This window comes from Bombina bombina, chromosome 10 (genome assembly GCF_027579735.1).
Source record: "Bombina bombina isolate aBomBom1 chromosome 10, aBomBom1.pri, whole genome shotgun sequence".
NCBI classification, from domain to species: Eukaryota; Metazoa; Chordata; class Amphibia; order Anura; family Bombinatoridae; genus Bombina; species Bombina bombina.
Genome location: NC_069508.1, coordinates 123,176,195 through 123,189,601, shown reverse-complemented (window position 1 = coordinate 123,189,601; position 13,407 = coordinate 123,176,195).

Here is a 13,407-nt window from a genome sequence, read left to right as displayed (position 1 = left end):
AAGAAAATTAACAGTAGTTAAAATCTGTGCGATGGAGGGGGGAGTGGGGAGCTTCCAGGCTTTTGCAATTTCTAGTTTCGTAGACATGAGTATGTAGATGGTCAAGGCTTTTTGTGCTGAGGAGATATTCGGAAAGTGTAGATGGAGAAGACATGTTTGCGGGCTCAGTATAGGTGTAATGCCTAGTGAATGTAAAATGTCAAAGATCTCCAAAGAGTCCAAACTGGTGCAATCTTAGGACAAAACCACCAGATATGGGCCTGAGATCCCAGTTGTCCACATCCTCTCCAACAAGTGGGTGGATGGGTGTTGTATATCTTATATAATGCGGCCGGTACTAAGTGCCAGCGGACTGTCAGCTTATAGTGTAGTTCCCATAGGGTCGAGCAATGTAGCAACCTCTTAGTGAAAATTAGTTCTCTGTGCCAAGTGTCAGTGTCGGCCCTGAAATTCAATTTTTTCTCCCAGGCTGGGAGATTTTATGTTGGGATAAAGGAGTAAGTAATAGGTCATAGTTGAAGGAGAGAGTACCTTTAAGTCTATGTGGTTGTGACCATCTCTGCTCCCATATCGTGGCTACTCTAATATTCTTTTTAGGGAAACCCCATGATCTGACTATGGAACATAGTCTAAAGGTCTAAAATCTCAGAAAAGTCGGGACTTGCAATTTGTCGCAGACTCCATTATAGGATAGCTCGTTAGTATGATTATATAGGTCCGAGATATAGACAGCTTCAAGATCCCTCCAACTAAAAACGTGGGAATCAGGTAGGCAAAAAAGGATACTCTCAATGGTTTGTCTCGGGGAAGGATGAGGGGCTATCTTCGATAAATATCTAGTTTGTTCCCAAAAGTGTAAGGTATCGGAGATCACCGGATGGGTGATGTTAAGGCTTTTCTTACAGTGGGACGGAACCCAGGGCAGATCCGTCAGATGGAGGCCCGCTGGCAGGAGGGAAGATTCAACCTCTCTCCAGGAGGCTGGGCACTCAAGCTGACCCCAACTCATCAGATGAGACAGTCTGGCTGCTTGATAATACAGAATGACATTCGGTAAACTAAGCCCTCCTTTATCACAGGTCCGTTGCAAAGTTTGTCTGGAGGTCCTGGGTTTTTTACCTTTCCAGACATAGTTAGTAATTAGGCTCTGTAGCCTGTTGAGGATGGGTCTAGGGACATTAATCGGAAGTGATCTGAACAAATAAGTTAATTTGGGAATAAAAGTCATTTTAATGGTGGCGATCCTAACTGTCCATGAGATTTCACGATAGTCCCAAGAATCTAAAAGCTTCCTCCATTCTGGGAGTCTCTCTACATAGTTCCTTGAAATTACTGTGGTTGTTAATGGGGAAAGGTGGATACCTAAGAGTTTAATAGAACTAGGAGGCCATTGAAATTGAAAGTTTTTCTGTAGGGAAGATAGCTCAAATGGTGAGACATTAAGATGTAGGGCTTCTGTCTTAGAGACGTTAAGTTTATAGTAACTCATGGCATTAAACTGGGTGAGTATCCTGAAAACAGCCGGGAGGGACCTGGATGGATTGGTAAGAAGAAGTGTGACATTATCCGTGTACAACGAGATTTTATGCTGAGTCGACCGGACCTGGAACCCAGAGATAGCAGGGTCGAGTCTAATAGCTTGCGCCATAGGCTCAATGGAAAGAGCAAACAAGAGAGGAGAGAGAGGACACCCCTGTCTCGTTCCGTTGGTGACGTCAAAACGACTAGACTGAAAACCCACTCCCTTGACTCTGGCCGTGGGGCAGGTATAGAGAGCCTGAACCGAACGTATGAACTCCTCAGGTAGATCAAAGGCACGTAAGGTCTCCCAAAGATACTCCCATCTCACCCTGTTGAAGGCCTTCTCGGCGTCTAACGACAGGGCGAGCATGGGGGACTCCGTTTTGGCTCCTTCAATTAATATGTTGAGGATACGCCATGTGGCATCTGGGCCTTCCCTTTGAAGAATGAAGCCCACTTGGTACGGATGTACCAGGGTGGAGATGACTTTCGCTAAACGGTTAGCGACAATCTTAGCATAAAGTTTAGTGTCTATGTTAAGCAAGGAGATTGGGCGATAGCTCCCGCACTCCAAAGGGTCCTTACCAGGCTTAAGAATGGTAGAGATCGATGCCTCTAAGAACTCACTTCGGAAATGTCCCTTGTCTTTGACCTCATTAAAGGTTCTACATAAGATGGGGAGATCAGGGAAACGTAGGCCTTGTAGAATTGACCCGTAAAACCATCTGGGCCCAGTGATTTGGCTAGTTTGAGGTCTCTGATACTCGACTTGACTTTGTCAAGTGTTATCGGGGAGATAAAGTCAGGAATATTTAATAGATCTAACTTTGGGAGGTTGAGAGTCTCTTCACCGGGTCGGACGACTCTAAGTTGTAGAGTTTATAGTAGAAGTCCCTGAAGACCTCGCCTTCAGCCCTGGGAGATGACACTCATCCGTTGTTCGAATTAATAGTAGTTATCTTTGCTTGGGCAGTTCTATGTCTTAATTTTCGTGCCAGGAGGGAGGAAGATTAGTTACTTTTATAGTAGTATATCTGTTTAAGTTTTTCTAAGCTGGATTGGGTTTTATAGACTTCTAGGGTACGTATCTGTTTGGAAATTTCTGCTATTTGGGTATTTAAAGAGGGAGAGTACGAAGCAGAAAGCTTGCTTTTCAAAGACCAAAGTTGAGAGTTGAGGGATGCAAGGCAATATCCCTGTGTCTTCTTTAAGTGAGAGATTTTCACTATGAAATAACCTCGGGATGTAAAGCCCTCTCAGGTAAAGATATCCTAGGACCAGTTCTGTCTACAGATGAGTCCCACACTAGATTAAAATCCCCTCCCAGCACTAGTTCGCCCTGGGCTACGGCCGACACTGACTCCAGTAACTGCCTAAAAAATTAAATCTGCCCCGAATTGGGCGCATAAATATTCACTAGAGTGATTAATTTGTTATTAAGTTTACAAATTAAAATAATGAACCGCGCCTGTGGGTCTCGTTCAATGTGTATCGGTTCATATGTGATAGAGGAGTTGAGGAGGATTGCAACCGCTCTGGATTTGGTGGTGAAGGATGCGGTGATCACTGTAGGGAACCTCTTATAAGTGTATGTTGTGTCTACGCTAGCCAGACAATGCATCTCCTGGACAAAGGTTACATCTATTTTAGCGCGATGGAGCATGTTAAGTAGAAGACTACGTTTAGTGGGAGATTTGAGGCCTTGGGTATTAAGAGTTAAGAAGCGCAGCTGCGACATTGTGTGAGAGAAGGCGGAGTAGAAGGGTGCTGTAGAAAGAAAACGAAGGATCTAATCTCCACTATTAGGTGTAAACCTAAACTATGAGAGTATGGTTATATATCACGGTATTACGTAATTGAAATATAATGTAGACTGGAGGGGGATGCAGCGGGCAAAAGCCGCTCGAATAATATGGAAGGGGGAAGGGGGGGGGGGAAAGGGGGGGGGGTGAGGAGCTGCTAATAATATTTAAAGAGAATGTTTCAGGTGGAACAGCCGAAAGAAGGGATAACTATGGAGTAGTAAAAAGAATGAGTATGAGTAGCAGACCGAGTGTTAGTCTAGAGTGAAGGAGAAGCTAGAGTTGAGGCAGCAAGGAGGGGGGTGTCAGAGCCGGGTCCCCGCTCTATCGGACCCTGAAGGGATATAGGGAAAGAAAGGGGGGGGGAGTGGCATGGAGTAGAAAGAGAGAGGGAGAGGTCTAACAATAAGTTGAGAGCGGTGAGGCCTTAACTATAATTATAACCTGTAAGGCAAAATAAAATGAACTAGTACAAGACATCAAACCACATTTACAAACATTCTAGGCATATTGGTGAAAGCAGACATTAAAGCATAGTTAAACACACAGATAAGACAATGAGTCAATTATGTAGCGTGGATTAACCCACATGTGAGCTGAACCTAGCATACAACAAGATTTACTACATTTTCGTAACCTATGTTGAGTGTAGTCTGTACCTAGGATATGGGGTGTCACTTTATTCCCCTGTAGATATATGAGACCTCCATCCTAGCAATGGGAAGAAGTGAAGGCAACGGGGAGATAACAACTATTCAGTCATTCTAAGGGCCTAAAGCATTATATGTGGGAAGAGGAATATAGTAATGTTGAAGCAGTATTACAGATTGTGGGTAGATCTATATCTGAAAGTATGTGGTGGTGATTTATGTATATCAAATAAACTACAAGTTGTGGTGGGGGCCTATTAGAGCATGGTGGAGGATTAAAATGTTTTCTCGGCAATGTAACTATGTTCTTGGTGAGGTGAAGTTTAGAAGGACAACAGATTAATCTCAAAAGGACAGATCTAAGGGCTTAGGTCACTATGTGTAGCGGAAAGGTACTGCTAGGTTCCTGTAAGCGTTATATGTTAATGTCATGTCTAAAACTATCACCAGATGCTAGTAGCTGTTGCGTCTTGTTCAGAGTGAGGAAAGCAATGTATACCTAAGGAAGGTGACTGCTATGGTTCTATTTCCATAAGGCTATCAAAATGTTGTACATTTAGAGTAAAAGTAGTTAGGTATATCTATGACTTTTTCCCTCTCCCCTCCACCCACCCCTCTCATAACAGAAAAAAGAGAGAAAAAAAAAGGGGGAAAAAAACATATCAAACATATCAATTGCAGAACATGAATACAAACAAGTACATTACATTACCCATCCTCTCCCGATAAGTCCACTGCTTCTTAAAGTCTTGGGGTGTCGGGTATTCCCAACACACTGTCCAAAGCACTAGAGAAGGGGAGGAACTATAACTAGAGGTGAGGGACAATAAAGGGGGGAGGGTGGGTAAGACATTCAAATTCTAGAGTAAGGAGTTCAGAAGGATCATTCCTAACTACTGAAGATTAAGCTTCTTTAGGTGGTGGAGTAGAATCTCTCCTTGCGGCATGAAAACTGAAAGTCTGAGATAGAGGCCGCCAAGGAGGAGCAGTGGCGCTGAGTTTCTCCGACTTTTCAGGTGTGGTAGAAGGTGGATTGGGAGAGTGCATAAGCTTCAATGATTGAAGGATCTTGAGTCCCTGTTCTGGAGTTGTTATAGCATATGAAGATTCCTGAAATTGGAAGAAGCGCTTAACAGGGAAGCCCCACCTGTATTTTACATTGTTGTTTTGGAGGCATTGGGTGACTTGTTGGAACAGCCGTCTCCTGGAAAGCGTATGGGTAGATAAAACCGGGAAAATCTGAACAGTCTGGAATGGATCCTTTAAGTTCTTATTCTGAAATGATGCCCTAAGTAACCGCTCTTTAAAGGTGTAATGATGCAAACGAACAATAACATCTCTAGCAGAACCTGATGGGGAGTTTCTCGATCTGGGCGCTCTATGTGCTCTGTCAATGAGATTTTCTTGAGTTGTAGTAAGGCCTAACAGTTCTGTATAAAGAGCCTGAAGATGTTTAGTTAGGTCAGTAGAGCCAATATCTTCTGGGATACCTCTGATTCTGAGATTGTTGCGACGTGATCTGTCTTCCTGATCTGCAATTTTGGTTTCTAAGTCAGTAATTATCTCGGCCAGTGATTGCTTTTAGGCGAGGGGATTGGAATGGTCTAAGCTGAGATCCTCCTGCTTCTTCTCCAATGACTCTGTTCTCTCGCCCAGCGAGTATATGTGTCTTTTCAGTTCAGAGACTGAGAACTTGAGTTCTTGTTTCAATGAAGAGTAGTGGGAGGCCATTTTATTCGATAACTCTTTAATGGATTCGAGGATGGACGAAGATGTGTGAGTTGACCTCTCAACCGAGTGAGATGTGGTTCTAGAATGACTTTTAGAAGACATAGTTGAATCTCTGTAATTGTCATCCAAAATATCATGTTCAAATGTAGCTTTATTAGAGAAATGGTCTGATAAAGTCCGCTTCGGCAGATTGTTATGCTTTTGCTTCTTCCTTTGTGAGTGGGCCATGGCTAGCTAGGTGCGTCAAAGATACCAACACTTGTTTATGGAGATTGGGTGGATTAGATTCCAGGTTAGGATTGCGAGCGGGGATCACAGGCCCAAACACCCCCCTGTCTCAGAGGCCTAGCCCTGCATGCTGTAGTGATAAATTGATTTCAAATTAGTAATTTGTCTAGGGACAAACCACTGAGTCCACACTCAATCCCTCACCTCTCGGACCCTCCTGCTTTCTTCACTGCTCTTTCCCTTCTTGGAAAGCAGACCACTTCACTTAGATACTGATGGGTTGCTAAATCTCTCTCCAGGGAGTTGCTCTCTGCCGAGCGAGTAAGGAAAAAGGATTATGGGATATTGTCAGGGTTTTTTCCTGACTTGTTTGCCATGTGCTGCTGGCAGCCATTTTACTCACCTCTCTTGCTGACTTTGGTGCATTCTGGGAGATGCTGCTCACTTCCTGTACTTCCTTTTATGGCCAGACTGGTTTACATCATCCATGTGAGACAGGATGCAGTCTCCGAATTGTGATGTCATCACTTATTATTTAAAGGGCCTTTGTTCAGTATGCTTTGCCCTTGCGTTGTCTCAGACCTGTTTGTGAGAGCTCCTGTGTATTACCTGGCTGTCTGACGTCCCTCCTGGTTCCTGATCCCTGGCTTGTTCCTTTCTCTGCTGTTCTCCTTGTTCCTGATTCTGGCTCGTCTGACTACTCGCTTTGGCTCCTGACTCGGCTTGTCTGACTACCAGCTCTAGTTTTGACTCCTGGCTTGTTATTTGACTTGTGGACTTTTTATTATTTTTTGCTATTAATAAAGGTGTGATTATTTTTGCACTTCTCGTCTCAGTCTGATTCCTGTCACCCTGACAGATATGACCCGTGGGCAATAAGGGCCAACGGGGAAGGGGGGAGAGAGGTTAGATAGGTGCTGGATTCAGGTCCCTTTATGTCATGTCGCAGAGCAGACTCTATAGTAGCTTGCGGGGGTCCAGTGCGAGAGGGGTGCTGTAGTAGTTGATGTCAAAGGGAGAGTGAGGTATAGGAGAGCTGCAGGGGAGCAAAGGTGTAGGAGGGAGTAGAGAGCCCACTTGTCAGCAGTAAAAGCTATAGGAAAGGGTGCACAAGGGGATAGTTTCCTCAGGTTGCTACTCCCCTGATTTCTTTCGGCAGTTCAAGAAATAGGCATGGGGTACAGAGTCTGTGATGGGGTGTGCACCCACAGTAGGTAAGAAATAGGCCTCAAATAGGATTGATGAGCTGATCTAGCTACAGTCAACAGGTGGTAATGCTAGAGCAATAGTATAAGTGGGGCTGTAAACAATGCAACTGTCCCTTTAAACCTTGCAGCAGTTCCCTCAGTGTGGTTAAGGTGGCGTGGCTAAACTACTTCTTCCCCAATATTGTCTCCTGCGGTGGGGATAGATAAGTAGCAAATCAGTATGCTCTTACCCCTTTCAAAAGTAGCAGGCAGTGTCCGCGTGGTTCCAGAATCAGCTGAACCGTGGGGTCAGACCGCGAGACTGCAGGGTGTAGGACCTGTCTCAGCTGTGGCTCTTTGTTGGGTCGACTGTACAGCAGAGGAGAAGTGCTTGCGGTTATATCTGCAGCCTGTCTAGACTGATCATCAGTCACTATGGCAGCAGTACTAAAAAGGCAACAAAAAAAAATTTCCTCCGTGGTGAGTTGTAAACTACCCTAGTCAGAGGGTGAGGTATCGCTAGGAGGTAGCACTTATAGGATCCGGGGAAATAGAGGTAAGTAGAGGCCTGGAGTTAGATCAGCCTGATCAGTCCGGACCGGAAGTCTGATGTTGTCACAGAGCCGTTGCGAGCAGGGGTGGAGAGATGAAAATTAATGACGGCAGTCCTCCAACATGCCTGCAGTCCCTTTTAAGTGTGAATGGATAATCTTCAGCCGTTTAGGGAGAGAGCTGGCAATAAAATTAGTAGTATGAGTTTGAATAAAGAGTTTAAAAGAACACTCGGTCTGCAGTGCTCTAATAATGCGTGTCCACCATGCAGCGTGGCAAGCTCCGCCCCCGTAGTTTTTAATTTAATTATGGATCCTTTTGCTTTTCAATTTATTTGATAATGATAATAATAATAATAATAAATGTAATATGTGTTATCATAATTGTTTGTAGATTGGGACAAACCTTATTCATTGTAGTTTCCTCCTCAACAAAAATATAACCTTCAATATATTTATTTTTTGCTCATACACATATTTCTGCCTTTTTTTGTGAGAAGAGGTGTTTAAAATTTAAATAAATATGGTTATCCTCCAATTAAAAGGCACATAGATTTATTTTTAAAGCGATATGAAAATTCAGAATGCTCTCTTAATATTTTGAAAGCACGTGTCCTTGGAAGTTAATTCTATGTCACTTTTTTGTTATAATGATAGGAAAATAGAGAGCAAGATGAGGAAGGAGTAAAAGCCGAAGAAATAGTTAAAAGATTGATGATTAGGATGTAGAAATAAATTAATTAAAAAAAATAATTGCATAAGAGGGAATTGCATAGGATCCTTTTTCTCCCCATATTTTAATTATTATTAGTGGTAGCATTAATAGTATAATAATAATATTAACAACAACAATTATTACTACTACCATTAACAATCATTAATTTTTCAAATCTATGGAAAGCGTTACATTTCCATTTTTATAAAGGTTTTTTTTCTTCAAAATCATAGCTATACGTTTGTGGCAATAAGGTTTTGGTTTGTTTACTTTTTTATCTTCAGTAGATAAAAGAGTAGAATTATTAAAAAAAAACTAACACCCTACTCGTAGGCAAACCCGATTGCATGTTCTTATGTGCGTAAACCCGATTGCATATTCACATACACGCTACCCCGACCATGTATTCACATATGGGCTAACCCGACTGTGTATTCTCATGTGCACGAACCCGAAATGAAAATATGAATATTTCACATTCCAATGTTCTTCACATAGAACAATATGTTCTATTTATTCTTAAATACATATTTTTATATATTTATGTTATATCTATCTGATTGTATTTTGGTACAATATATATCTATACCAATACATTATTATATATAGGTATAGATATATACAGATATATATAGTTCAGTATGGCCTAGCACTCTCGATGACCATTATTGTACCGGGGTGCACTACAAATATGTAAATATAACAAAAAATAGAAGGCACTCACCGGATTTAACAAGGGGTTTTCACCCCTTGTTAAAGGGACACTGTACCCAATTTTTTTCTTTCATGATTCAGATAGAACATGCAATTTTAAGCAACTTTCTAATTTACTCCTATGATCAAATTGTATTCATTCTCTTGGTATCTTTATTTTAAAGGTAAGAATTTAAGTTTAGATATCGGCCCATTTTTGGTGAACAACCTGGGTTGTCCTTGCTGATTGGACAGCACCAATAAACAAGTGTTTTCCATGGTTCTGAACCACAAATTGGCTGGCTCCTTAGCTTAGGTGCCTTCTTTTTCAAATAAAGAAAGCAAGAGCACAAAGAAAAATTGATAATAGGAGTAAATTAGAAAGTTGCTTAAAATTGCTTGCTCTATATGAATTACAAAAGAAAAAATTTGGGTTCAGTGTCCCTTTAAATCCGGTGAGTGCCTTCTATTTTTTGTTTATATATATATATATATATATATATATATATACATATGTATTTATGTATTTATATGTGTAAATATGTCTATAAATACATATATACATGTATATACATATTTAAAGATGTATATATATATATATATATGTTAAAGCCCTTTGCCTGCCTTTTTTTTTCTAACACCTGAGGATCTCATATCTTTGAGTCCATATAACTTTTGTGTGCAATATCTTTTGTGAATATGTTTTATTAGATGGTGTTATTATGAGTGAAACTGTACTTTGTAATGTATTTTTGTTGCAATTTGTGACAATTTTTATTTTTGCAAAAAAGTTAACCACGGCTCTGAAGTTGCGGCAATCATTCTAGTGTAAATCACGATTGCACTGACGTGATCACGTTTACTTTCAACTCGTAATAATAATACGAACGCAATTTAACCTGTGTGCAAACAATCACGAAAACCCTATATCGCTTCTGCGCAAAAGTAACATGTGAGGAAGGCAATAATGATACCTTACGTTAGCTCACACCTTTAAAATCTTATTCACCAGCAATGATGGCAACTGCAATGTGCAAAAAGACTAATAAAATGAAAGATGCATGTTGCAGCTAGCTAAAGATATACAAGATTAAAGGGACAGTATGCACCAATTTTCATATAACTGCATGTAATAGACACTACTATAAAGAATAATATGCACAGATACTGATCTAAAAATCCGGTATAAAACCATTTGAAAACTTACTTACTCAGCCTGATGAAAAGACCTTAGGGTTGAGAAACGCGTTGCTGTACATTCAGACTTGTTTTTAAATATATTCTCTGGTCCCAATAAACTGCTGGCCTTTGAATTACCACCTGCTTTACGTTTGTGGCTTTTATTTTGGCTTACCAAGCTGTCATTCATACTATGCCGGAGTACTAGCACTACTATTGGCTACTCCTTGGATGGCTCCCACTGTGACGTCAGACCCTCTGCTTCTGCCGACTGGCTGCTGCCTTCTACGTGAGGGTTCCTGTGCTAACGTCTGTCGGGTGACTAAAGGTCCCATCCTGCTGTGTTAGGCACACTGTTGTGCCGCTTTCTATGTGAGTACCCCCCCCCCAAGAGGGTGTTTGTGATTATTCTATTCTGAAGTTTAGAATAGAATAATGCATATGAATAAAGAATGGATGCGAAAAAACTAAATGGTCTGAAGAAACGATTTAACATAACATAACTAATATGCCGGCGATTGCAGAAACAAAATTATCTAAAACCGCCACCACCACCCACATCGCCGACACTAAATAAAGCTATTAACCCCTAAACCGCCATCCACCCACATCGCCAACACTAACTAAACCTATTAACCCCTAAACCGCCGTTCCCAAACATTGCCAACACTAACTAAAACACTAAATAAACCTTTTAACCCCTAAACCGCTGTTCCCAAACATCGCCAACACTAACTAAACCTATTAACCCCTAAACCGTAGTTCCCGAACAACGCCAACACTAACTAAACCTATTAACCCCTAAACCGCAGTTCCCTGACATCCCCAACACTAACTGAAACACTAAATAAACCTATTAACCCCTAAACCACCATTCTAAAAGATTGCCAACACTAACTAAACCTATTAACCCCTAAACCGCCGTTCCCAAACATCGCCAACACTAACTAAACCTATTAACCCCTAAACCGCCGGCCCCCACATTGCAACAACCTAAATTAAACTATTAACCCCTAAACCTAACACCCCCTAACTTTAACATAATTAAAATAGACCTTAATTAAAGTTACAATCATTAACTATATATTTAAAAATAAGTACAAACTTTCCTGTGAAATAAAAATAAAACCAAAGCTTACACTAACAAAACCTAACATTGCTAAAAATAAAAAAATAAGATTAATAAAAAATTAAAACTACAATTACAAAAAATAATAAACACTAAAATTACAAAAAATAAAAAAACTACCATTAAAAAAATAACAAATGAAATTATCCAAAAAAATAAAAATTATTCCTATTCTAATCCCCTGTTCTAAAAAAAAAACGACCCCAAAATAAAAAACCCTAATCTATAATAAACTACCAAGTGCCCTTAAAAGGGCCTTTTATAGAGCATTGCCCTAAAGTTAACAGCTCCTTTGCTAAAAAAAAAAAATGACAACAAACACCCCCTAACATTACAACCCCCCCCAACCTACAAAATAAAAAAAACCTAATCAAACCATTGCCAAGGGGATTTGTATGGGCATTCGGCTCTTTTACGGCCCATTAAAGTAAAAAAGCCCTAATCTAAAAAAAAAAACACCTCAAAAAAATAACTAACACTAACCCCAAAATCGGTACGCACAGTTGCTGAAATCCGGCAAAAGATCTTCATCCAGGCAGCTCCATCTTCATCCATCACAGGACTGGCATCTTCTTTACCCCTGCAGAGGCAGATCGGTAGATGCGTGGTGGTGGAATAAATCAGCCAATAGGATTTAAGAAGCTCTCCTTCCTATTGAATGATTTCAGTCAATAGGAATGCAACGGTACCCCAATATAAAAGGGTACCTTGTATCGAATCCTCAGTGTGCGGCGGACGATCGCCTGAAGAGGACTTCCACATCGGACAGATGAACCTCCGCCTCCACGCAACCATCGACTGCTCAACCTCCGCTGGGATGAAGATAGAAGATGCCGGTCTAACGATGGATACAGATGGAGCCGCCTGGATGAAGATGCTTCGCTGCTGGGATGAAGATCTTTCGCTGGACTTCAGCAACTGTGAGTACTGATTTTGGAGTTAGTGTTATGTTTTTTATTTAGATTAGGGCTTTTTTTATTTTAATGGGCCGAAAAAGAGCTGAATGCCATTTTAAGGGCAGTAAAAGAGCTGAATGCCCTTATTTTTTAATTTTAATGTTTATTATTTTTTTGTAATTGTAGTTTTAATTTTTTAGTAATCTTAGTTTTTTTAATTTTTAGTAATGTTAGTTTTTTTTAATTTTAGTAATGTTAGGTTTTATTAGTGTAAGCTTAGGTTTTATTTTTATTTCACAGGTAAGTTTGTATTTATTTATTTATTTTTTTCAATTTTAAAGCTTTATTGGGAAATGAGCAACACATTACATACATAGATAAAAATAAACTGTACATTGTCAAATATCAAGAACAGTATATACATGCATAAATGCTCAAGTTAACTGCACAGTATTCAAAATACAGAAAAAAGAATAAAATAAGATAAGGTCCATTGACCAACGGTAGGAGAATGATAGTGTAGCTATCCCATGCTATGGAAGGTCATGAAATGGTGGCAAAAGAAGGTGAAACTAAACCAATATCTGATAAGAAAAATCAGTCGGCAAGAATGGTCGGGGGAAAAAGGGGGGGACAAGGTGAGGGGGGGAGAAAAAACAAAACAAAAAAAAAAAAACACACACACACACACATAACCCCGAGACAGGTCTCCCCTCCCTTTATTCTGGAGGTTTTTTTAGGTCTATTTAATCATTTTCCATTGATCCCAAATCTGAGAATGCAGGATTAGTTTGTTGTTTTGAGTAAAGATTGGACCCTCCATACACTCTACATAACTCAGTATCTTAGCAAAGTCATTCTACGTTGGGGGTTTTCGTTTGTTTCCATAATCTGGCTATGGATAATTTGGCAGCTGTAAATATATAAACGCTTAATAGTTCGTTATGAGTTGACGACAGTTTGATGTCTAGGTGAAAAAGAACAGTTTGTGGTGAGCTTCTCAAGAGAGGATCAAGGCTCGCACATTTAAGTGAAAGTACTTTCCAGAAGGGCTACAGTACTGGGCATTCCCACCATACATGTTCTGTCGCCCCCACCATCCCGCATCCCGCAACACATAGGAGA